Consider the following 24,856-nt stretch of genomic DNA (forward strand, 5'->3'; position numbering starts at 1 on the left):
CTTAATTTTTCGAATAGTATCCACTCGGATATTCCTCACAGATCCAGAAAAAATTCTGATAAAGCAACGCGCGCCGTCTGGAGCAGCATGTGAAACAAAGGAATTCAGCCGAGAGGGCGGGACCACATCTCACTCAAGGCCTGCCCACAGGGAAATGACGTCACCGACACGCATGAAAAAACTAATGCATGCGCACGGGGGTTCAAGCATGATTGGTGTAATCGCATGTCAATCAAATCCATATAGGTTTTTTTTTTTATAAAACTGCCGGTTAGTTTTATAAGATACCTCGTACAAACACCTTAAAGTCAATCAGCCCATCAAGCACCAAATGTTAACACGAAACAGTGAAATTTTGTAAAGTCGGAGCAGAGTCTATAAAATATCAATAAAAATGTTTGCGTGGTGCCATTCTAATATACTACCGATTACCCATCCCAGGGCAGATTTGATTCAGAGACTAAAATGGAAACTTCTTCACCAACAAAACATGTATCACCTCACACTTATCCCAGATTCAATGCACAGGTGGACAGCAAATTTCTCTACACTTTCTTCATTTTTTTTTCACTCCATTAATTGAAAATATGTTTTGCGATGATGAGGTCATGTGTCAGGATGGTAATAAATGCATCTTGCCACAGAGTGAAGAGTGTTATAGCTTTTCTGCAGGAAAGGTGTATGAACACAGTGACAAGGCCAGCAAACAGTGCAGATCTCAGTCAATCCAATTTGGAGAAAGAAAAAAAAAAAAAAAAAAAAAAAAAAAAACTGGTTAACGCAAAGGCTCCATCCCGCAAAGCTGATCTGTCAAATGCTACTCAAGGAAGTTGGAAGTAATATGGGGAAGAATATCCCCCCTTCCATTAGTGAAGTCCAGGGCTCAAAGAATAAGCGAAGTGCACATCTTGGGCCGCGCGGTGCATTATGGGTACACTAAATTTTTCAACTACCAATCCACAAGCTATGATGGCGGAAAGCAGTGAGGAGTGCTGTGATTTGGATCATTTCAACCGCTGGAAGGTTGATGATTTAAAGCGGTTTTGTAAGCTCCGAGGATTGCCTGTTACAACCAGGACTACGTACGGCAGTGAACAGAAAGGGAAAGAAGAGCTGGATACGCTTGCGTGTGCTGCATCGTTACAGAAACTACCGTTGGTGCCAACAAAGGAGGAAGAGAGTGCTGCTGTCAAAAATGACCAGTCCTTGTTGATAGTTGGAGACAAACAAATTTCTGACCCTTGAAGGCAACTGACGGATGGTTAGACGAAGTCCAGAGACTGAAACTGTGGATATTGCATAATATTTGCTAAGCAGGGATGAGAAATCGCTACTCCACCGGCTTCATAATGACTACAAGGAAGGTGAGTCTCACATATAACCTCTTTGGTGTCACGTTTGTTTTGATAAGTTGACAGACATACAATGATGTGTGCATGCATGCAGTTTGTTTATGGAACATGTCAATATTACAATATTACACGCCACGTCATTCATGGCGCGACATTAGAGTCATAAGCCGATGCACGAAAACGGTGTCATCAGCCACATTATAATTCGGCACAGTTTCAGGATATTGACAAAATAAATGTGTGCAAGAAACTTACAATTTTAGTTCGACTTTTACGTCCGTCTGGATCTTTCTTTTCTGTGGGGAAATTGTGTAGAATAAACGGAGGTTTACGACCACATTTCTTCTTCTTTCCGCCTTTGTGTGGACTCGGCAGAGCTTTGCAATCGTGTGTTTTCAGCCAACTTTCAAGCCTATAAATTCCGTTCAAGCATTTGAAAACAGCACAATGAGCACCTGTCTATGCGTCGCTTAAGGCTTAAAGCCTTTGAAACAATCCCTGTAAGCCTTAACTTTTACCGTCTGCTAATGCTGCTGTATACGAAATTCAATGGAAGCGGTGTGAGTTTGGTAGCTGGAATTTTTGTCCCTGTTTGACCCACGCATGCGCAGATGCGTTGCGCACTTCGCTTATTCAGGTCATCATTTAAAGGGAGCAACACAGTACTGTCTTTTTCTTTCATTTTAATTATTACGTAATTATTTCCTCTACTTGATGTGGAAAACAATACAGCATTAGTGCAGAAAATCATATTTAGTTTCATGTCCTAGACTTCAAGTCACACCAAAGTATTTGTCACATTAGTATTTGAGTATGTTGCATCTGTCCAAAACATGCATCATGGAGAGAGAGGAAGAGGTAAAAAAGAACAAAAAACAAATCCCAAAAAAATAAAAATGAAAAACCCATATCAGAGTTACATTTATTTTTGAAACGTGGTGGTACTGCTTTGTGCAACAAGAACCAAGATGAATTGAATGAGCACATTAATAATTTATAATGCAAACACCACGTTAGTGGTCAGAAGCTAAGGAGCTAAATAATGTTACAGTGTGGGCCAAAAACTCAAGTAACGTGCTTCTTTTGGCCCTGAACAATCATTGGTGATGTAAACATGCCATGCAATTAAACATTTCAAAACATTTGTAAAAGATAACAGCCTTAAATTAGATTCGGCTTGCTGACCTGCCATTGCTTTTCTTGTCCCACAGTCCAAACAAGTGTATTCCCTCTTCTTATTCCAGAGCCTGGTCATTTAGTTTGAGAGCATGTTATTCTTTTTTTTACTGACTCTCATTGAGATCTTCCGTGTTTTACGGCACTTGCCATCCAGCTTAATGATACATTAGACACCTTCGCTTTTTGAGTGTGAATCACAGTACCTCATCCAGTATACAGGAGCAGCTTATAATGCGTGTAAACGGTGCGGTCGTGTGGCCATAGATGACAATGCAGTATTTTTTTTCATATACAAAGTTGCAGGATATCCAAAACTAAAGAAGGAAAATGTGATTCATAATCTCGACAATACAGTGTTTCATGAAGCTGGAATGTTCAACTGCAGAACAAAAAATGTTTTGTCATCTCGGATTTGTTTATTTGCTATGAAAATAAGGCTAGTTAAACATCCTCTAAATGTCACCTGTTACTGGCCACACTTTAGAAAATGTGTAATAAATTAACTATGTGCACAAAAATATTTTCAACAGATCAGCCAATGAGCTGTGTGAATTGTATGCCCAAGTGCTTCATTTGAAATAATGATCAATGTACTGACGCAAAGTTTCTGAACGACGAGCAATAATTAAAAAGACAGTGGCCTTCAGCTGAGATTAAATTTTGTTTCGACACAGTGGTCATTTTAATCATTTATAAAACCTAGGTGAGAGTTTGCCAGAAGTTGTATCTGGATTTCATGCAACTTCTTTTCTTCTGTTTTTAGCCAAGGCCAAAATATGGTCATCGAGTACTGCAAAGACTTTGCGTCCATCCGTCTGTCTGCATAAGTCCAGTCCTATTACTGCCAGGGTCTTCAAATTCACAGGGAACATTCTTGGGACACATGCCTTGGATAAGTTCAAAGACGGCTAACCTTGACCTACTCTAAGGGGTCAAAAGGTCACATTCTTTGTACACACTCTTTCATTGATTACATGCTCATATAGCCAAAGGTATTTTAGCCTTGCGTTATATTTTCATTAAACAATGTTTTTCTGTGTGCCACTGCACCACTAAGCTTTGATCGGAAAAACAACAATTTAGGCATTCACACCAATAACACTGAATGATGCTTGTAGCTCCTCCAGAACTGTCACAGTGGCTTCCCTTTTTAATCTCCTTGAAGAAAGGTAATCAAATTTTAAAAACAGCCCTCTCCAAAGCCAGATTTACAGGAATATAGACTGCACTCTTTACATTTTGTTTAAAAGGATTTATTTAACTGATATCTAAGTGTGTTTCTTAACTTAGTGAAGTTCTTCAATCCAGTCACTGACTTGTCTAAGGCCAAATGGCTGTAAAAGTGACACTGTGTTATATTAAAGACAGAGTGTGTCTATCTACCCAATCACATGCAGGCTCATGTATAAATTCCAGTCCAATCTGAACTGGCAGTAAGGCTCTAAAGAGGAAGGTCACATCCAAAGGCTTGGAATCATCCAGACTCATCTGCACTGATGAAGCCCTCATCACTGAAGTGCTGCAGCCCCAGGAGCAAGAAGAAGATCCCGATACCCACTCCAGATGAAGAAATCATCACCATCCAGGAAGCAATTATGCTTGCAATTATGCAAAACTCAAAACTATAGCATTATGGCAAGGTAAGCTGTTTTTAAGGTGTTTTTTTTTTGTCAATCTCATTAACTCACGGTTTCATATAATTCACAGCACGATTTTGTGGACCCCAACTTGCACGAGTTAACAGGGTTTGCCTGTATTATGCAGAAAGAAACATAACTTCATTTTTTAAGCACAAGTAAACCTTCTAAAGTGAGAAGGGCCTCAATCACATTATGTAAGTCCCTTCGACTGTTGTTCTTCACTTGGGGTTGCCACATGTTGAAGGGGACAAGAAATGTGGCAGGGGTGGGGTTTGAACTGGGAACTTTAAGTGCACTAAACACTTGGTCACCACCCCTGCCAGCTTCAACTACCTTATAATTACAATAAAATAAGGCCCACAATTTCAATATAGCAAAATTAAAACAACGGTTGATGTTTAAAATATGTGGGAGTACTACCTACATCCTACTAAGTATACTGTAGATCAGGGGTGGGCAATTAATTTTTACAAGGGGCCACATAGGGAACCTGAATTATGTCCGAGGGCCACACCATCGATAACTCGGCTGTCTCCATTACAAATTTTACAAATAATTACCTATTTAATAGCTTTTATGGGTAATTTTTATTCCTGTAATAATATGTAAATATTTAAATATACCTAAATAAGCCTCTCTAATGATTTGCAACACACAAGCTTGACATTTTTAATATATGTAATAATAATGACAGACCTCATGAGGGCCGGACAGAGACATGCAAAGGGCTGCATGTGGCCCCCAGGCCGCAGTTTGCCCAGGTCTGCTGTAGATGATAATCCCAGTTGAAGGGGTTATAAAAAGTACTGTTTTACAAAGCTGACTGCAGGTCAAAGCAAAAACCTATAATGATTTTGAACAGACTCCAAGGTTCACCAGGGATGACAAAGCACTGCTCAGTTGGATAGTGCAAAACCCTGAAGGAGCACTCAGAGTAAGTTCCACTTGAAAGGAATGATAATCCGGTCTATCTATGTACACTATGTGGATCTGAACCAGCTGTATTGAGGGACAGCGTCTTCAAAGTACGGATATGAGTAGAGCCCAACCGATATAAGCCCTTTTCAAAGTACTATCTAATCGGCCAAAATTTTGCCGATAGAACGCCGATAATTTCTCATAAACAGAACAGTTAATGAAATGTTTGTGTAGGCAATGTAAAATGTCCTTGCACAATTTGTCCAGTAGATGGAGCTCTGACTCCATTCAACTGAGAGCTGCTTACACCCCTGCTTAAATGTGTTCATCACCGCCCCCGTAGTTTGCCGCCACACTGCACTGATCGGCTGACAAAAGCATACAAGTAAGTTTATAAGGATGTTTTTGTAATAACTTTGCGATTACATTCACCCCACATTTCTTCCATTTCAGTTCAACTCAGTTTGATTAACTCATTTTATGTAGTAATGTGTCAAATGTGCTTCATTGCGTCGTTGTGTAGACCTTATTTCTATCATGAAAAACTTTTGTTTACTGCTAAGAGGTTGAAACATTCAGATTTACTGGTCGTCTGGAAGGGTTCTGGGAATTATTGCCGTTCGCCATTAACCCTCTGGGGCCGATGCAGTTGTATACGATGGCTGGGACCAAGCTTTACTAAATTGTAAATAACGTTTTAATGATATGAGATAGAAACTTACTTTTTTTTTTTTTTTGCTGAAAAGTTAACTCCACGGACTTTCGATCCACCGTCGACCATCTTGGTACTCCTCACAGAAGATGTGTGATGACATGCGCAATGTGAGTGTCCAATCGGAATTGGTTCTCCATCACATGGTTTTCCAAAAAAATAATTCCATAAACAAAAGCCCAGTTTAAAAAAAATATGTCCAAGCAAAGCCCACCGTCAAGTGTAGCATGCCAAAACAACAGATGGTGATACCGTACAACCACTTTGGTCAATCAGCAGCCTGGGGGAGGGGGGGCTGGCTCTTGTTTTCCTTGTCTACACATAAACCCTGAAATAAAGGTTTGGAAAATATTCACCCTGGAAGCAGTTTTGCAAATGCTCAGTTTTCAGTAACCTGAATACAGTGTGCCTCTGGACGAAAAGTCAAAAGGCACCGAAACATATTACAGGGTTAGGGTTGGGTATCAATCAAAACTTTTTGATACCGGTACCAATTTCCATACCTTCACTTCGATACCGGATCCTGAACGATACTTTTTTGATACTAATTTTATAAGATCAATTCGAACAAAAAGAAAATTACATTACACACAGTACAAATCTTGAGTTTCAATTTCCACTCCAAGCAGTTTTCTTACAGAAAAAATAAGCAATAAATAACTTCCAGTGCAAAAGAACATTTGAAAGCACAGTTTTTGTCAAAAGTATTTCCTTTCAGACATTTTGGCCTGAATGTCTCGCCACAGAATCTCAGCTGAGCTCAGCTGGCTGCTGCACGTCAGCGCAGGACGTCTCATTTTGGGAGGAAAAAAAAAAAGAAAAAAAAAAACAAAAAACACAAACTTTTGATTGATTGCAGTTTATTGTTTGTATTACATTTGTAAAGAGGTGTCATTTGATTTAAACGCACATTCACTTTGAAGTTATTAATTCAGACCGGACTATGATTCTAACACGACTCGCTCGGCAGAGAGCCGTGCAGCGTTTGGAGCTGTTTGAAGGGAAAGTTTCTTTCTCATAACAAGACAGGAGACCCATTTAGTGACTTTAATCCACACAAAAGTGACTCACGATTGACATATTTTAATGACCACTTCTGAAAGGCAGCGAAGCAAAGAACCAAAGCAGTGGGTTGGAACAGTGCTTCATTGCTTCAAAACGATGCACGTATTAAGTTCCAGTTGAAGAAGAGTCTGGTGGTGGAGATTTTGAATCAGGCTGCTCGTGCTCTGTAATGTCCACAGGCAGACTTGAAGGCTGAGAGGAGGACGGCGGCGGGCTGCTCTTCTTGCACGTGATTAACCTCTGGGTACCGAAACTTGGCACCGAAAAACGAGGCAAGTTTCGATATTCTGTACTACCGAAGCATTTCGGTCGGTGCCACAAAAGAACAAAAGAAGTTCGGTACCCAGCCCTATACAGGGTGAACACAAAACACTTGTTTCAAATATTTATAATATCAAGAGTCACTGGAATAATTTTATCATTTTGGTATCAACAGTTGCAAAAACTCAAGTTTTTTTTTCTCTTTTGCAGATTCTTCTTCCAAATTGTAAAATTATTCATGTGACTTTTGATATTATAAATATTTGAAACCAAGGAGTGTTTTTGTGTTCACCCTGTATTTTTCACAAAATACACATATACTTATGGACTTTACCTGAGAGTAATTTCATGAATGATGTACACAAGCTTCACCAAGGCTGGAACATATGCAAACTACCACGTCACCATGCAAAACCACTGAGTGCAACTACATATACAACACACGGACCTCAGTGTTTCTCCTACAGTATTATACGTAGGCCTGGCAGCCCATCAGGCTAATGGGAAATCACCAATGAACAAGACACTTTTCACCAGCAAAAAAAAAAACAAACAAAAAAAAAAACCAACAGACAAAAATCATGAAAAATAACACCAAATAACTACGAATCAATAATCAGTGCTGAGGCTGTTCAAATGACCTACGGGTCAGTTTTTTTCCCCTATGATGTAGCGCTTTACACCCGGGTCAAAACACTGATTAAATACTTTTCTTATAGAAATAACTCACTTGTAGTTATTTTCAGCTCAAGTCCATAGTGATGGAAAAATTGATAAAATGTGATTGTTTAACGTAGCAGCATACTTTTGCGCTCCATCCACATTTAAGCCTTAATGGTCAGTAGACCCATTTAAGAACAACAACAAAAAAACTTCTATTTTCCCCGCCCACATGCCGAAATCAGTCCACATCAATTTTATGTTGAATTTCATTGAAAGCAGTCAGCTGGTGCAAGAACCAGCACATCCCCTAGGTGGCAATTATGCTTCGGCCAAAGACGGCTGTAGTGTACCAAGCCGGGCCTGGAACTTGCCGCTTGTTGTCACTGACAAGCACACACGCAAAGATGATGCCATTTATTGTGATACAGATTTCCAACACATCCATTACAAATGGTAAATGGACTGCATTTATATAGCGCTTTTCCATCTGAATCAGACGCTCAAAGCGCTTTACAATTATGCCTCACATTCACCCCGATGTCAGGGTGCTGCCATACAAGGCGCTCACTACACACCGGGAGCAATAGGGGATTAAAGGCCTTTTATTTCATTACAAGGGGACATTTCATTTCCCAACTTCAAAATTTTACTCTATTGTTTGTTCTGTTTCTAAGAAAGAAAAAAGAAATCCATCCTCCCTCATCACCTGTTTCTGATGTCAAGAATGATAAACTCGTGGTTTTTTTTGTTTGTTTGTTTTTTAAATGGGGCCTTAACTAAACACAGCCACATATGTTAAAGATGTAAAAATGTGTAAAAATCTTTGCTTCATCATTTAACTTTTAAGGAGCAGATTTAAAAATGAAAACAGTCTCACTCAGATAAGAATTATTAAATGTTTCATGCAGTGTAAAACAAGTTTTCATCGACCTATAAACATTTTGGCCTGCAGATCTTGTTTGAGACCTCTGTGACATGTGTGACAGAAATACCCTCCAAATGCTCTAATTTTTACCTCAGATTATTAAAGTACACCCCCCAAAAGGACCAGTATGTTCCGTAAACCATGTATGTAAAAAAAAAAAAAAAAAAACACTTGTCAGAATGGGGCATTTTCAAGATCCCGCTAGAAAGCGCCTAAGCACATGCATGATGACCTCAAAACTATCTGGTTAAGGAGACGTGGTTTTGTTCAATAAGAAGAACTGCCAAGAAACTTTCTTGTGTGTGGTTGGAGTTGTGTGGAGGTAGGAATAGCCTTTTGAATGCTTGAATAACGATGTCAGTCGCACAAAGAAATCAAATAATAGTGAAAACATGTTCATTGCACCCAGAATGTTGGTATTTTGGTCGTTGAAATTTCCTAGCAATGAAGCCCCGGTCACACGGCACTAAGACACTGAAACCAAAACTAAACAATAAATCTGGACTTACACTGACTTTCAGAGACATCATTTAACCGTCGTCCAACTTTGTTCCTGTACGAAACCCGACGACAACTTCAAGTCTTTCGTATTCTGTTTTGCTTTCTGTCTTGATAGCTCCTCATCATTTGCATAATTCTCGTATCGTCAGCGTTCCTTTTGACTGTCCAACTTCGTCCAACCTCCCAAGTCAACCTCTCCAGCCAAAGATGGCATGTGAGTGTGTACACAGTCGTCTGTGTGCGTGCACAATATTCGTGCAAGACGTCGGACTTGGGAGGTTGGACGAAGTTGGATGACAGTCAAACGGAACGCTGACGGTACAGGAATTACGCAAACCCCCCCCCCCCCCCCCCCCACACACACACGTACATACACAAACTGCAGAAGATTAAATTGCAGCAAAAATAGCTACAACACACAGAAACATCATCTTAATTCTCCCTACCGCATATATACTGCCATAAGGGGGGCACTATTTGCATTAATTTTCCAAGGTTGGCCGACCAACGGATTTCCGGCTATAGCAGCCTATCCCAGCAGTCATAGGGCGTGAGGCATGGTACACTCTGGACAGTAAGCCAGTCTATCACAGGGCTACATGTAGACAAAAACACATTCACACCCGCATGCACGCCTATGGGCTATTTAAAGTTTCCAGTTCATCGAACATGCATGTTTTTGGATGCGGAAGGAAGCCGAAGCAGTCAGAGGTAACCCACAGAACATGTAAACTCCAGACAGAAAAACCCCAGACGGGAATTGAACCCACGACGAAAAAAAAACTCAAATACATCTAAATGAGACTGAATAACCACAAAACATAGTAATAAACACAAATCCTGAAACACACCAGCATCCAGCTGATTTTACTTCTCCTGCGTTCGCACACAGCGGCTGTGTAGAATATCATTCTGCTGTATGCCGCTGCTCTGTTTTCACACTAATTCATAAGCAAAGTCTCCCTTGATATATTTCCGAGTTCTACGAGTAAAGATCAGATAGCCATCATCATGTATTGCTTGATTCTTTCATTTGTCCGTCTAGTCAATAAGCAGGTAACATCACTAACGGGAAAAGTCAATTAAGATATTTCTTTGTTTTCAATGACGGTGAAGTTTGCTCGCTCTGAGTACCTTACATTTTTCCGCTGGATTTTCATGGTGATTTGAGTTTTCTGTGAGGAGCACTGGGCCTTAGAAAATAAAATTCTCAGGGAGACACTGGACACTATAAAGATGGATGAGATGTGCACATTCCTTCAATGTTTTTCTCCACCTCAAAATGCAAAAGAGTTATCAGGGTCACGTTTGACAGCAGGTAAGACTGGTGCCAAGATCATCAACACTCACACACATGCATACTCACACAATATTTAACCAGTATATAGATATATACACACACGTCAAACAAAGCTACTTGTCATGAAACATTCCACATTCTGGACAGCTTTACTCTTCCTTTATCGTGTCTCTACACTGATTCCTAGCACAACAGCGGCACTTTTGAGAGTTTAAAAATTGGCCATTTTTATGAAATGTGTTGCATATATATGTGTGTGTGTGTGTGTGTGTCTCCATTTGAGACCTCAGCCGTAAACAGATAATTTGTTGTATCAGCTTCTGTACACAGCTGTAAAATGTAACATGTTGACCATTTTTCAAGGTGCATAGTGTGATCATGTCATGTGGCAAAAACATTAAAATTATTCAAAATTTCACAATATGGATTCTATTTTCTGAAGTACATCTTATGTAACACTGCAACTGTCAGCCATTTCATAATTAGGGTCTTAAGTTGATATATAGTAAGGTTGTCACCAAACTACAATTTCAAAATCAATACAGATACCCAGAAAAATACCCAGTGCCACGGAGAGAAAAATGGAATAATTAAGAGGTGTATTTAAAAAAAAAAAAATAGTAATAAAAAATTAGAACAATACAAACAATAACATCAATGAAATGTAAAACAAAATAATCACATAATTGTAAGGCATGTACCATTTTGTGCTGCAAATTTTATATACAGTCATCCTCAGAATTACCAGAAATAACAGAACAAAAAGCTTTTAAAATGAGATGAAAAATATAATGTATGCCGGACAATTATTGTCATCCTTAAATTTACAAATTCAAAGAATGCCAATAACTAGGTCCATCATACATTACCTATAGTTTTCATATCGTTTTGTAAAAACATTTTGTGTTGTTGTTTCTGTTCAATAACTGGAATTAATTAATTAAATATATATATATATATATATATATATATATATATATATATATATACACGAGGTCTGTTAGAAAAGTATCCAACCTTTTTATTTTTTTTCAAAAACCTGATGGATTTGAATCACGTGTGCTTGCATGAGCCAACCTTGAACCTTCGTGTGCATGCGTGATTGTTTTCACGCCTGTCGGTTGCGTCATTTGCTTGTAAGCAGCCTTTGTGTGAGAATGGGTGTTGTCTCTCGTTTTTTCTTTGCAAGGAAATGGCGGAACGACTGGAGCAGCGCAACTGCATCAAATTTTGCCAGAAACTGGGCGACAGCCAGGTGGAAACCATTCAGATTATTCAGACGGCTTTCGGTGACGATCCTCTGGGCATCACACAGATTAAGGAGCGGTACAACCGGTTTAAAGACGGCTGCACAACGGCGGAGAGCGCGCCACGCTCCGGTCGGCCATCAACATGCTGAAATGACTGGATCATTTCCAAAGTGAATGCTGTGATGAAGTGGGGCCATCGTATGACTATCCGAAAAATTGTGGAAGAGGTGGACATCAGCACTTTTTCGGCACATTCCACTGTGACAGAAGATTTGGCCACGAAAAGAGTTGCAGCGAAATTCATCAGCGCGAAGCTGCTGACAGAGCAAATGCGCCTCCGTGTTGAAGTCTCACAGGACATGTTGTGACATGCCCAGCTCTTCCACCATTCGGAAGATTCAGACGGCTTTCGGTAGCTTTTCAGTCGCGTGACTATCCGAGAAATTGTGGACAAGCTGGGCATGTCACAACATGTCCTGTGAGACTTCATCACGGAGGCGCTTTTGCTGCGCCATCAGCTTCCTGCCGATGAATTTCGCTGCAACTTTTTTCATGGCCAAATCTTCTGTCGGGGGGGGATCCCCAAATACAACTCATTTATGTGTTCCTTGTAAGACAACAAAGTCTGAATATGTTACTATGTGCTCCCATGCTGTTTTCTGAGTTCATTAAGGGAACGCAGTTTTTAAAGTTTCAAGCTTGACATTTCCAAGTCATCATGAACACAGCATAACAGAGATGCTCTCTGTGGCATTGGAAGTCACAGCTTCCACGCCATATGGCTCTTGCACACTTTTCTGTGGCTTTTTTCTTTTGTGAAAATTTCATTTTTACTACCAATGGCTTTCTCTGACTATCACAGCGAAGAAGCACTGGTTCTTCACCTCGAATCAATAGTGAGCAGTTGGAGCATTGGTTTATGTGTGTGCGTGCATGCAAGTGTGCAATGGGGAGAGGAGGAGCTGTATGCTTGCAGCAGCAGCACTGATAAAATGTGTGTAATCTGGAGGAGGAAAAAAAATGACTATCAATTCCGCTGTCAGAGTATGTAATCAGATGCAAATTGTAGTTTTGATTAGGATCAGAGTATCAATTTTTTTTGGACAACCCCAGAAATATTTAGCCAAGACTCTGAAACAATGAAAGAAATGTAGTATACACAACTGAAAGATGCAGATTAGAATAATTCTGGATTATTTTCACTGTGATGTGCTGCGGTCAGCTACAAATTAGTTATTTCATGTAAGAAAAATGAACTAAAATATGAATATGAAAGTCTCAAACCAAACCTGCAACATAAACGCAAGCCACAGGTATGGGATTAACCCAAAAGGACCAGTATGTTCCGTAAACCATGTATGCAAAAAAAAAAAAAAAAAAACTTGTCAGAATGGGGCATTTTCAAGATCCCGCTAGACAGCGCCTAAGCACATGCGTGATGACCTCAAAACTATCTGGTTAAGGAGACGTGGTTTTGTTCAATAAGAAGAACTGTCAAGAAACTTTCTTGTGTGTGGTTGGAGTTGTGTGGAGGTAGGAATAGCCTTTTGATTGCTTGAATAACGATGTCAGTCGCACAAAGAAATCAAATAATAGTGAAAACATGTTCATTGCACCCAGAATGTTGGTATTTTGGTCGTTGAAATTTCCTAGCAATGAAGCCCCGGTCACACGGCACTAAGACACTGAAACCAAAACTAAACAATAAATCTGGACTTACACTGACTTTCAGAGACATCATTTAACCGTCGTCCAACTTTGTTCCTGTACGAAACCCGACGACAACTTCAAGTGTTTCGTATTGTTTTGCTTTCTGTCTTGATGGCTCCTCATCATTTGCATAATTCTCGTATCGTCAGCGTTCCGTTTGACTGTCCAACTTCGTCCAACCTCCCAAGTCAAACGTGTGTGTGTGTGCACACAGCCTCTCCAGCCAAAGATGACATGTGAGTGTGTACACAGTCGTCTGTGTGCGTGCACAATATTCTTGCAAGACGTCGGACTTGGGAGGTTGGATGAAGTTGGATGACAGTCAAACGGAACGCTGACGGTACAGGAATTACGCAAACGATGAGCCGTCAATACAGAAAGCAAAACAGAATATGGACGACTTGAAGTTGTTGTCGGGTTTCATACAGGAACAAAGCTGGACGACAATTAAATGATGTCTCTGAAAGTCAATGTAAGTCCAGATTTATTGTTTCATTTTGGCTTCAGTGTCCTTCATTAGTGCCGTGTGACTGGGGTTAACCTTGTGGGTTAACAACAACGACAACAACAAAATTACTTTCTGATATTGCGTGGAATTCGCCTCCATTGGCCATTTCACTCCCTGGAAATCTGACAGCTGAGCAGGTGTTTCTAATGAAGCCAAACACGAGCGAGAAGCTCACGAACTGGAAGTCTCAGCAGCACAACTTGAAAGTGTCCCATTAAAAAACGTTTGCAATTGCAATAAATAAAGAAATTTTTAAAAGAACCAATGACAGGTAAACAAAAGCCAGCATTAGCCACCAAAGCTAACCATAATCCACGGAGAGTGCATTTGGATGCATTTCATTTCAGTATATTTAAAATATGAATAATGTAGATGAGCAGAAAATCAGGAAAATTACTTTAATTATGCTGCTAGTGGTTTCAAAAGGTAGTACGGATGCTGTAAATATCTTTGGTCTAACTCTACAAGTAATATGTCTCTCAGGGTGTCAATGAACACCTTCCCTTGCCTTCATTGCTCCTTTGCAAGAAAAATGACAAGGTTAAAGCAATTCCTTTTGGCAGAAAATACACTTACTTTTATGACTCAAGCTCCTAAAGAACTATTTCAACACTGCTCCTGATGAACAGTCCGCAGCCTGACTGTGTTGTTTCGTACACATTCAGCGCTGGGAGTGCTTACTGGCAGCTTCAAGCCAGAGTCCACAGCTTGACCAACTTGCATGGACATCAGTTCAGTACACATTATTGAGGACACCGATTTGAGGAGATGATGGTGGTGGCCTGAAGGTTAGAGAGGCATGCCTGTAATCAGAGGATCCTCATTTCAATTCCCGCCATCAGACGGGTGGGGACACAAAGGCTTTTTGACGCACGTGCGAGAGGGACAAAAAAAAAAAAAAAAAAAAAAATCTACCACTGAGTAAGGTCATATAGTGGGGCGGCATAGCAAAAATTGTTCATTTTGTGATAAAAGTATGGAATTTGGCACACATATTCTAAATTAACTATTGTTTATTTTCAGATATGGAGCCATCCTGGAGCTGACCTCAAATGAGATACAGGGGTCAATAAATAATTAAACCAAGGTCAAAATTTAAAAATGCTCCAATCATGTTGAAAACTATACCACATTATTTGTCTGACCATAACGATTCCAAAAAGGTATAGTTTAGACTATGACTGAATTCAATGGCGTTATGGTGTAAAAACGGCAAAACTGTGACAAAGATCACTTTCGGTTTGTACAGGGGTCAAAAGTTAAAGTTGCTTCAATTTTGGTAAAAAGTGAAGCAAATTATCGGTTGAAATAAAAGGATGAACAAATGGAATAGTTTTGATATTGCTGAATGCTTGGTCTCCAAAGTAAAGGTCAAACTAGGACGATGTCCATTGGATTCTATGACATATGTTACCCCATAACATGATAACTAAGCATGACAGATGGTGCAAACTATTCATTATTAAAATGCTATTAACTCAACCAATAATTTGCATCTTTTTTTACCCGTGTACAGTTGGCACCTGTAGCAGCACCCTGACATCAGTGTGTGAATGAGTGAATATGAGACATTTTTGTAAAGTGCAGTGCAATCCATTCACCATTTATTAGCTCTCCACAATTATCTGGTAATATATAAACATGTGTATATGCCAAAATGTTGATGAATGCATGTATTTCAGACAATATCTAAATGTTTCGTGGTCCCAAAACAATCCACCATACTCAGAGCTGCATTCAGGAATTGGAAAAGTCTATAAAATGATGTCTCGCCAGTCTAGAAAATCACATTTTCTTAAAGGGTTCGAGTTGAATTTATCTGAAATGCACAAAAAGTCTTTGATAAACATTCAGAAAAATCTGAAATCTGAACAACACTTGCACTATGATTCAACTTCTGAAGTTGTGCACAGCAGATTTGCATACTTCTGGAAGCCTTGCATAGGATCATATTTCCAATATCATCTGGGTCCTCTTCCAAATGGAGAAAAACTGATACAGCATGAAACACATGCATTCACAAAGAGGTGAAAATGTGAAAAACACACAGACTAATAAATATATGAAACATGTTGTAAATCTGTGTCTAGTTTCCAGCACATTTTTTTATTATTTTTTGTTTTTAGGCCGACTTTTTTGTGTATGACATTAAATCCAATATTAACATTCAAAGCTAGAAGTGCTAACAGTACCTGCAGATGTGATAGCAAGGCTTGTTTGTGTGATACATATCCTTTCTAACATGTCATGAAAAGTAAAAGATCATCGACAAATAAGATCTCCAGGGGCTGAGTAATGGCTTTTTATTTGTTTGGTTTGTTTTTTCTGAAACAGCACTAAGCATAATCTCTAATCTGCTAACAGTTTACACTTCAGTGTAATCTAAGATTGACAAATTGTGATAATCTAAAACCCCACAAGTATTAAATAATTAAGGTTTATATAGTATAGTTTCTAGGGATGTCCCGATCAGGTTTTTTTGGCCCGGTCCGATTCCAAGTCATCTGATTTTGAGTATCTGCCGATACCGAGTCCCAATCTGATACTTTAAAAAACTGAATGAACAAATGCTAAATATAAAATATTTTCATTTTAATCACCTTATTTTATCATTTATCACTTAAACAATGCACTTCTCCTTGAGGTAGCTTGAACAATCAAGTAATAATCTACCAGACTTAAAAAATGTACAAATTTCCATGTTATTTTATTTGTCTAAAAATAAATGTCCAAGGTTCCTTATGTTAAACAAGAAATTATCTCATCTGAAATAACAGGTAATTTTAATTTACTGATGAAAGGTTTCTAAAGAACCATTTATTGATTTAGCTATTTTAATTACAAGTGTTCTAAACGTTTTTTTAACAGTAATCAGAAATTTTGAGGTAATGAAACAACAACAACAAAAAACAAACTGCTCTATAAATAAGCAGTCCTGTGACACGTTTCTGTTTTGTGCAGATCAGTGGTTTCTGCCACTAGTCTTCCATGTTTTGGCCCGACGCGTCGTTCCTATTGGACAGCACAAAGCTACGTCACAGCTCAGAGCGTCAAAAGCTGGATTGGGTTGAACTTTGACCGCGTCAGCCTCCCAACAAGTGGCAATGGGCGCTCCCGTCAGAAGCGTCACGTCAAAAGCCGAGCTAAAGCCACGCTTCTGACGCCTCTAAAAAGCAATGCGTCTCATTCAAAATAATGCTTTTTAGACCAATCCTTGACGCCTTTGACGCTTCCGACGCTTTCAGTGTGAAAGGCCCATTAGCTCAGCTTTTGACGCGACGCTTCTGATGTCTCTAAAGAGCAACGCGTCTCATTGAAAATAATGCTTTTTAGACCGATTGACGCCTCTGACGCTTCCAACGCGTGAAAGGCCCATTAATCTGCAATAATGAGCTTGAAATAGCGCTGATCAAAATAATGAGGATAAAATCTATACCAGATTCCTGATCGGGATGCAATGTCTGATTTCAATCAAGTCTGAAAACACGTAATTGGGCCCGATTTCCTATCACGTGATTGGATCGGGACATCCCTAATAGTTACCATTTCCCTATTTTAGTAGTATGGTCAATCTTGAAGTTGGAAATGGTTTAGATGAAATTTACCTCAGACCTGTTCCAAAAACTGTTTCGTATTTCTGCTGCTATTATGAAAGTTCTGGTGGAGTAAAAATACTTGAGGTCTTTTCGCTTGATGGTAAGATCATCTTTTTTCCACCTCATTCGCTTCACCGGTTTGGATGAATGCTGTCAATTATTCCCACAATGTAATCTTCAAACACAAACTAGAAAGTGCAAAGTGCTGGTCAGGTATCACTTAACTCTCAGCGCCGTATGCTTACAAAAACTTTTTAAAAGCAAGGATGGGAAAAAGGAGAGAGCAAAAGGCGGTAATGTGTTTTTCTGAGTTTAAAATTGCACTGGTTAATAATGCAACCCATCTGCAGATGCTTCTGGAGTAAAACACACTGTAACGTTTCTTAATAACAGCTTTGAAAAAAAACCTTGGTCTCTTAACATCAGAGCTCTAAACTAAGGCCTGAAAGAGGAACCAGAGGCACAAAAGACTGTCTTGTCCTCTTATTCACTATGATATTGCTGTGTGAATCTCACAGGAAACTGGGGGTCAAACAGCTACACACTTTTTCCGAGAAGTGAAGCTGTGAAACGAGTTTGCCCTGGAAAAGAACATAATATTACCATAGTTAAATGGACACGGTTTTCACTTTTCCTCTGCATTATGTTTCAGTGTACAAAGGACTGTTTTTAAAAGAACTACACACATCTGACTAATATACAGCAACAACTGCGATACTGTCAGGTACACAAGCATTTGGACAGGGAGAGTTTTTGTACTTTTGCGTCTGTGCGCTACCACAATAGAGCCGAAATGAAACGATCAAGACAAGCTTGTTGTGGAGACTTTCAGCTTTAACTCAAGATGTTTCAAAAAAAAAAAAATCACTAACTATTTACAAATTAAATACATTTTTAGAAACAGTCCCTACATTTTCAGAAGCCATAAGTAACTGGACAAAGTAAATACCATTTTAACTGTCAATTTTCTTTAGATAAGTCAAGGGATGGACACATAAACATGGCCAATTCATTGAATATGTCTGACTTCATTTACATCAATCAAGAAGAAAGAAAAACAATATGGCGCTGTAATCTGTCTAGAGTAAGCTGTGCAAGAAGGAGACTAGTAAAGGAAGCCACTAAGACACCCATGATCACTTTAAATAACTTACAGGCTTCTGCAACTGCAACTGGGGATGGTGCAACTTTTGTCTGTTGCATCACCAGACACACATCAGAGCAGAGAAATGTTTTTTCCCACACAAGAAAACATCACATCTAGGCTCAAGGCTCCATGCAACTAAAGCAAACTGTAGCTGAAATTTCAAGCCTTCTTTTAAAGAAACCCCTCTGTGGTGGTTCACCATAACACATACGCTGCCAGTCAAAGTGTGTCCAAAGGTTTGACTGGTAGTGTATAACTGATGATGCAACAGACAAATTTTATACAATGCACAGAATCTCCACTCACAACTACAGAAGCCTATAACTCCTTCACAAGTGTCTCTGTCTGATTCGTGAACTCTAATCCTGAAACGGAAGCTTGACACTTCAGCCTTGTCAACTCCCACTCCCCTACCATTTTGCCCCTAATAGAAACTACAGTATACTGACTATTCATGTTGTACTGCGATGTTACATATCACATTATATTAGATCAGAACAAACTTAAACATAAATATTTCCATTTTTGTTTCTTGAGCCCATAACAGCCATTCTTGGTTACATAAGCCGCCAGACAGCATCACGTTATTTTCGATCACAAGACACATTTCAAAACAGATAGCTCACTTTTATTTTATTTTATTTTTTATGTGCACATAAAATTTCAGAACAGAAACATTACGTTTTGCACATGACCTTTTCACTGATGCTGGTACTCTGTTTTTGTACTTTACCTTTTGCAAGTTTGGTGATTTGCTTTGGGCTTTTTCTTACAAATTGTATACAATTAAGGTCAAACCTCAGCCACCCTACTGTCGAGTACATTCTAAAACATAATAATATAGAAATAATGAATGTTTATGAGTGCAATGGTACGAATATTTCATGAGATGAAAAGATGAACATTCCATCTTTCACCAAATGAAATATTCCTTCCACTGCACAATGAAAAAAACATTTCATTATTTGTTTTATATAATGCCTAAAATAGATTCTTGTCATTTGATATTTTATTAATTTATAAACAACAGAAAAGGGACTTACGCCCTTCCCGGTGCTATGGTGTACGCCAAAGCTCAGCAGCAAGACAGAGATGACACCCAGGTGTCATCTGACAGAGCCTGCTGTGCCCCAGTGGCCCCCCACAAGCCACGAGCTGCAGCGGGGCCAACCCGGCCTCTGCCTCCGGCAAACACTGCTTTCTCAGAACTCCCGACTTGCTCTCAAGCCCCCTCTGCACAGCCATTACTCAGTGAGTCTGGGCCCTGTGTCGGGCCGCCGTTTGTTTTTAAGATAAGCGCCGTCACTACTAGTGTGAGTGTGCAGCGCGCAACAACACAAAACGTATAGAACCAAAATTGCTCAGTCAACAGAACACAATGGCCAATGGTATGAATAATCCATATCACATGACATACAAACCACCAATAAAATGACAAGGATCTACTCAGATGTTATATTAATTTGTATAGCGCCAACTCACAACAGGGTCGCCTCAAGGCACTTCACACAACACAATTTGAAAACAGAACAAAATGAATTAAAAGATCAAAAAGCACAATAAAAGAGTAAAACATTAAGGGTAATAAAAATAAAAACACACATAAAAACATAATATACTAACAATAAGACTGGGAAAAACAGATGGGTCTTAAGTCTAGACCTAAAACTCTCCACAGATTCCGACTGCCTTATTTGCGCAGGAAGATCATTCAACAGAGCAGTAACACGATAAGAGAAAGCTCTGTATCCCACAGACTTTTTATTCACCCTACAAACACAAAGTAGTCCTGCACCCTACGAACGCAAGGCCCGAGCCGGTACGTAGGGTTTAATTAGGTCAGCTAAGTAGGGAGGTGCCAGTCCATGAACAATTTTATAGGCTAATAACAGAACCTTAAAATCTGATCTCACAGAGACAGGAAGCCAATCAAGAGATGCCAGAATGGGTGTAATGTGGTCAAACTTTCTGCTTCATGTCAAAAGTCTGGCAGCAGCATTTTGAACCAATTGAAGACCCCGAATGCTAGACTGTGGTAAACCAGAAAATAGAACATTGCAGTAGTCCAATCTAGAAAAGATAAATGCATGTATCAGAGTCTCAGCATCAGCCATAGACAGGATGGGAGGAGTCTTCGCTATATTTTGCAGATGGAAGAAAGTAGTCCTCGTAATGTCTCTAATGTGGGGGTCAAAGGACAACGTACGATCAAAAATTACCCCAGGGTTCCTCACTTTGTCCGTATGATGTACAACCCCAACTCCAATGAAGTTGGGACGTTGTGTGAAATGTAAATAAAAACAGAATACAATGATTTGCAAATTCTCTTCAACCTATATTCAATTGAATACACCACAAAGACAAGATATTTAATGTTCAAACTGATAGACTTTTTGTTTTTGTGCAAATATTTACTCATTTTGAAATGTGGAATGTGGATGTTTGGAACATTCCACAGGTGAACAGTAGGGGAGCCGGGGGAAAAAAAAAAAAAAAAAAAAAAAATCGATTCACGTCGAAATCGCGATTCTTATTTATTACGATTCTGAATTGATCCAAAACGTCCAAGAATCGATTTTTAAAAGGAATTTTTTTAAAACATTTTCTTGCTTACTCACTGCATGTACTGTTTGTCAGGCAACGGCTTCCATACTACAGCGTCCCGTGAGGGGAGGGTCCAACGTGCTTCAAACATTCGTGAGCTACAGCTTAGCACGGCGGACGAAGAGATAATTCAGCCAGCACCGTCTTTGCTGAAGGCAAATGTTTGGGTGCATTTTGGATTTTATTATTTGCTGCGTAAGAAGGAGCTTGACGTGACTTATGCAGTGTGCAAAATCTGCAAAATTAAAGTCAAGTACTTCGGAAACACTTCATATCCGCAAGCCCACATGCTACGCCATCACCCGGAGCTAAAAGAGGGGAGCAGTGGTCTCTACCGACTACTGACCAGCGCTTCGCTAAAGTGCCAGCCAACTCTAAACGAGCAAAGCAGATAAGTAAATTTACATCTTTAGAATCACTTGATTAACCTTGTAAAGCTGCATTTTCTTAAACAAACATTTTTTAAGTAATATAACTATTTCTCAGAACTCTTTGAATCGAAAATCGATTCTGAATCGAATCGTCCCCCCAAGAATCTGAATCAAATTGAATCGTGAGTTGTTGTACGATTCACATCTCAAGTGAACAGGTTAATTGGAAACAGGTGAGTGTCATGATTGGGTATAAAAGAAGCATCCCCAGAAGGCTCAGTCATTCACAAGCAAAGATGGGGCGATGATCACCACTTTGTGAACAACTGCGTGAAAAAAGTGGTCCAACAGTTTAAGAACAATGTTTCTCATCATTGGGATTTCACAGGGTTCCATCATCTACAGTTCATAATATAATCAGAAGATTCAGAGAATCTGGAGAACTTTCTATACGTAAGCGGCAAGGCTGAAAACCAACACTGAATGCCCGTGACCTTCAATCCCTCAGGCGGCACTGCATTAAAAACCAACATCATTGTGTAAAGGATCTCACCGCGTGGGCTCAGGAACACTTCAGAAAACCACTGTCAGTTAACAGTTCGTCTCTACATCTACAAGTGCAAGTTAAAACTCTACCATGCAAAGGGAAAGCCATACATCAACAGCATCAGAAACGCCACTGCCTTCTTTGCGCCCGAGTTCATTTGAAATGGACAGACGCAAAGTGGAAAAGTGTGCTGTGGTCTGATAAGTCCACATTTCATATTGTTTTTGGAAGTCATGTACGTCGTGTCCTCCAGACAAAAGAGGAAAAAGACCATTCAAATTGTTACCAGTGCAATGTTCAAAAGGCAGCATCTGTGATGGTATGGGGGGTGTATTAATGTCCATGGCATGGGCAACTTACGCATCTGTGATGGCAACATCAATGCTGAAAGGTACATCCAGGTTTTGGAGCAACACATGCTGTCATTCAAGCAACGTCTTTTTCAGGGACGTCCCTGCTTATTTCAGTAAGACGATGCCAAGCCACATTCTGCACGTGTTACAACAGCGTGGCTTCGTAGTAAAACAGTTCGGGTACTAGACTGGCCTACCTGGAGTCCAGACCTGTCGCCCACTGAAAATGTGTGGCGCACTATGAAGTGCAAAATACAACAACGGAGACCTCGGACTGTTGAATAACTGAAGTTGTACATCATGCAAGAATGGGAAAGAATTCCACCTACAAAGCTTCAACAATTAGTATCCTCAATTCCCAAATGTTTATTGAGTGTTGTTAGAAGGAAAGGTGATGTAACACAGTGGTAAACATACCACTGTCCCAGCTTTTTTGAAACGTGTTGCAGGCATCCATTTCAAAATGAGCAAATATTTGCACAAAAACAACAAAGTCTATCAGTTTGAACATTAAATATCTTGTCTTTGTGGTGTATTCAATTGAATATAGGTTGAAGAGAATTTCCAAATCACTGTATTGTTTTTATTTACATTTTACACAATGTCCCAACTTCATTGGAATTGGGGTTGTATAACACATGAACCTAAGTGGTAGCTGGTCAAATTAATGCTGATGTCTCGCTGGGCCAAAAACCATCATTTGTCTTATCAGAGTTTAAAAGTCAGAAGTTACTAGACATCCAGCTTGTCATTGATGCAAAGCAATATTCTAAAGATTTATGATTTATATAATGGAGCATATTTGATATGCTCCATTATCTACACTTATACAGTGTTGCCACAGTTACATTGAAAAGTTACTTTATTTGTTAATTTTTACAGTTACAATGAAGTAACTGTATAAAGTAACTAATAAAGTAACTTTTCAAAGTAACTGTGGTAACTCTGCTTATAAATTTGGGGCGAACTGGCACAAAAGTGCTGTGGAGGAGAAACTAACAGGAAACAAAGTGTCTTGAACTCCTTAATACTATCCCAAACACTAATCTTGATCCACAGGAGCAGAAATCTCCCCCCCCCCCCATCCCCTGTGTACAAATGTTTCTTGTAGCTCCCTGCTTCTTGTACCATATGTGAAGAATTCAAGTTTAGGGATAGCTCTTCTGCAAATGTAGACACTTTGCAAAATCCCTTGCATTAAAGTTATACACAAAACCGACAAAAATTTAGTTTCTATCGAAATCCAAGCATTATAAGTTCATTTTTGTAATGTGTTGCAAAATTACAGTACATTTTATTGAGAACATATTTATCTGGGGGGCAATTTCATAAATATTTTCTTTTCCTTCTTACACCACAGACAGGAGGAAGTGTGTACGCACATGCGTGAAGTATTGCAATTACTTGTGACCCTGACCCACTTGCATGATTTGTGTATCCAGGGCGTAGATATTAACATCCATAAGATGTCTTGTATATCACTTCAGTGGTGTCATCTGGTTTCAAACACGGCATTTTTAGATTTAGAAGCCTTTATTTCTCACTAACTTTTGCAAACTATATGAGAAACAGATTTATACAGAAATAAGCTGTTTTGTATTGTTTTCCACCATGTTGGTTTAGTTTGATTGAACAAACAATTCTTTACATATTTACTCCAACTGACTGTCATATCCCCTCATGCTGATCGGAGGAAAAGCCCCACATGATCTATGACATCGCTACCAAACGTCAGACATGGTGCCTGATCACTTGAATTTCTCTCCTTCAGGGGTCAAAATATTCAATCATTTCCAGTGTGAAATTCTATCATGCTGCCAATATCATATTATGAATCCCATATTTAAATGCTAAGGAATAAAATTATAGTGGTGCCAAAGAAAATTCTTTTTATGACTTAAAGCTTAAAAACCCAGAGGCCGTACAGCATTAAAGCTGAAAGCCTACATTCCAAGTAAGAGAGTAAGAGAAACCTATTCAAACAATTATGTCACAGTAATCTGTGGTGAAGGTTTTAAATTGAAAGAAAATAATTATTCTGTAATATAATTCAATCAATCAATCAATTTTTTTATATAACACCAAATCACAACAAACAGTTGCCCCAAGGCGCTTTATATTGTAAGGCAAGGCCATACAATAATTACGTAAAACCCCAACGGTCAAAACGACCCCCTATGAGCAAGCACTTGGCTACAGTGGGAAGGAAAAACTCCCTTTTAACAGGAAGAAACCTCCAACAGAACCAGGCTCA

The 24,856-nt window shown here is 39.3% G+C and overlaps 1 protein-coding gene across 1 annotated transcript in view; it reads right to left on the minus strand.

Moving 5' to 3' along the window:
- The window catches only part of cbl (Cbl proto-oncogene, E3 ubiquitin protein ligase), a 105,480-nt gene that overhangs the window by 78,880 nt on the left and 1,744 nt on the right, over positions 1 to 24,856 (minus strand).

Source organism: Thalassophryne amazonica, chromosome 4 (assembly GCF_902500255.1).
Source record: "Thalassophryne amazonica chromosome 4, fThaAma1.1, whole genome shotgun sequence".
Lineage (NCBI taxonomy): Eukaryota > Metazoa > Chordata > Actinopteri > Batrachoidiformes > Batrachoididae > Thalassophryne > Thalassophryne amazonica.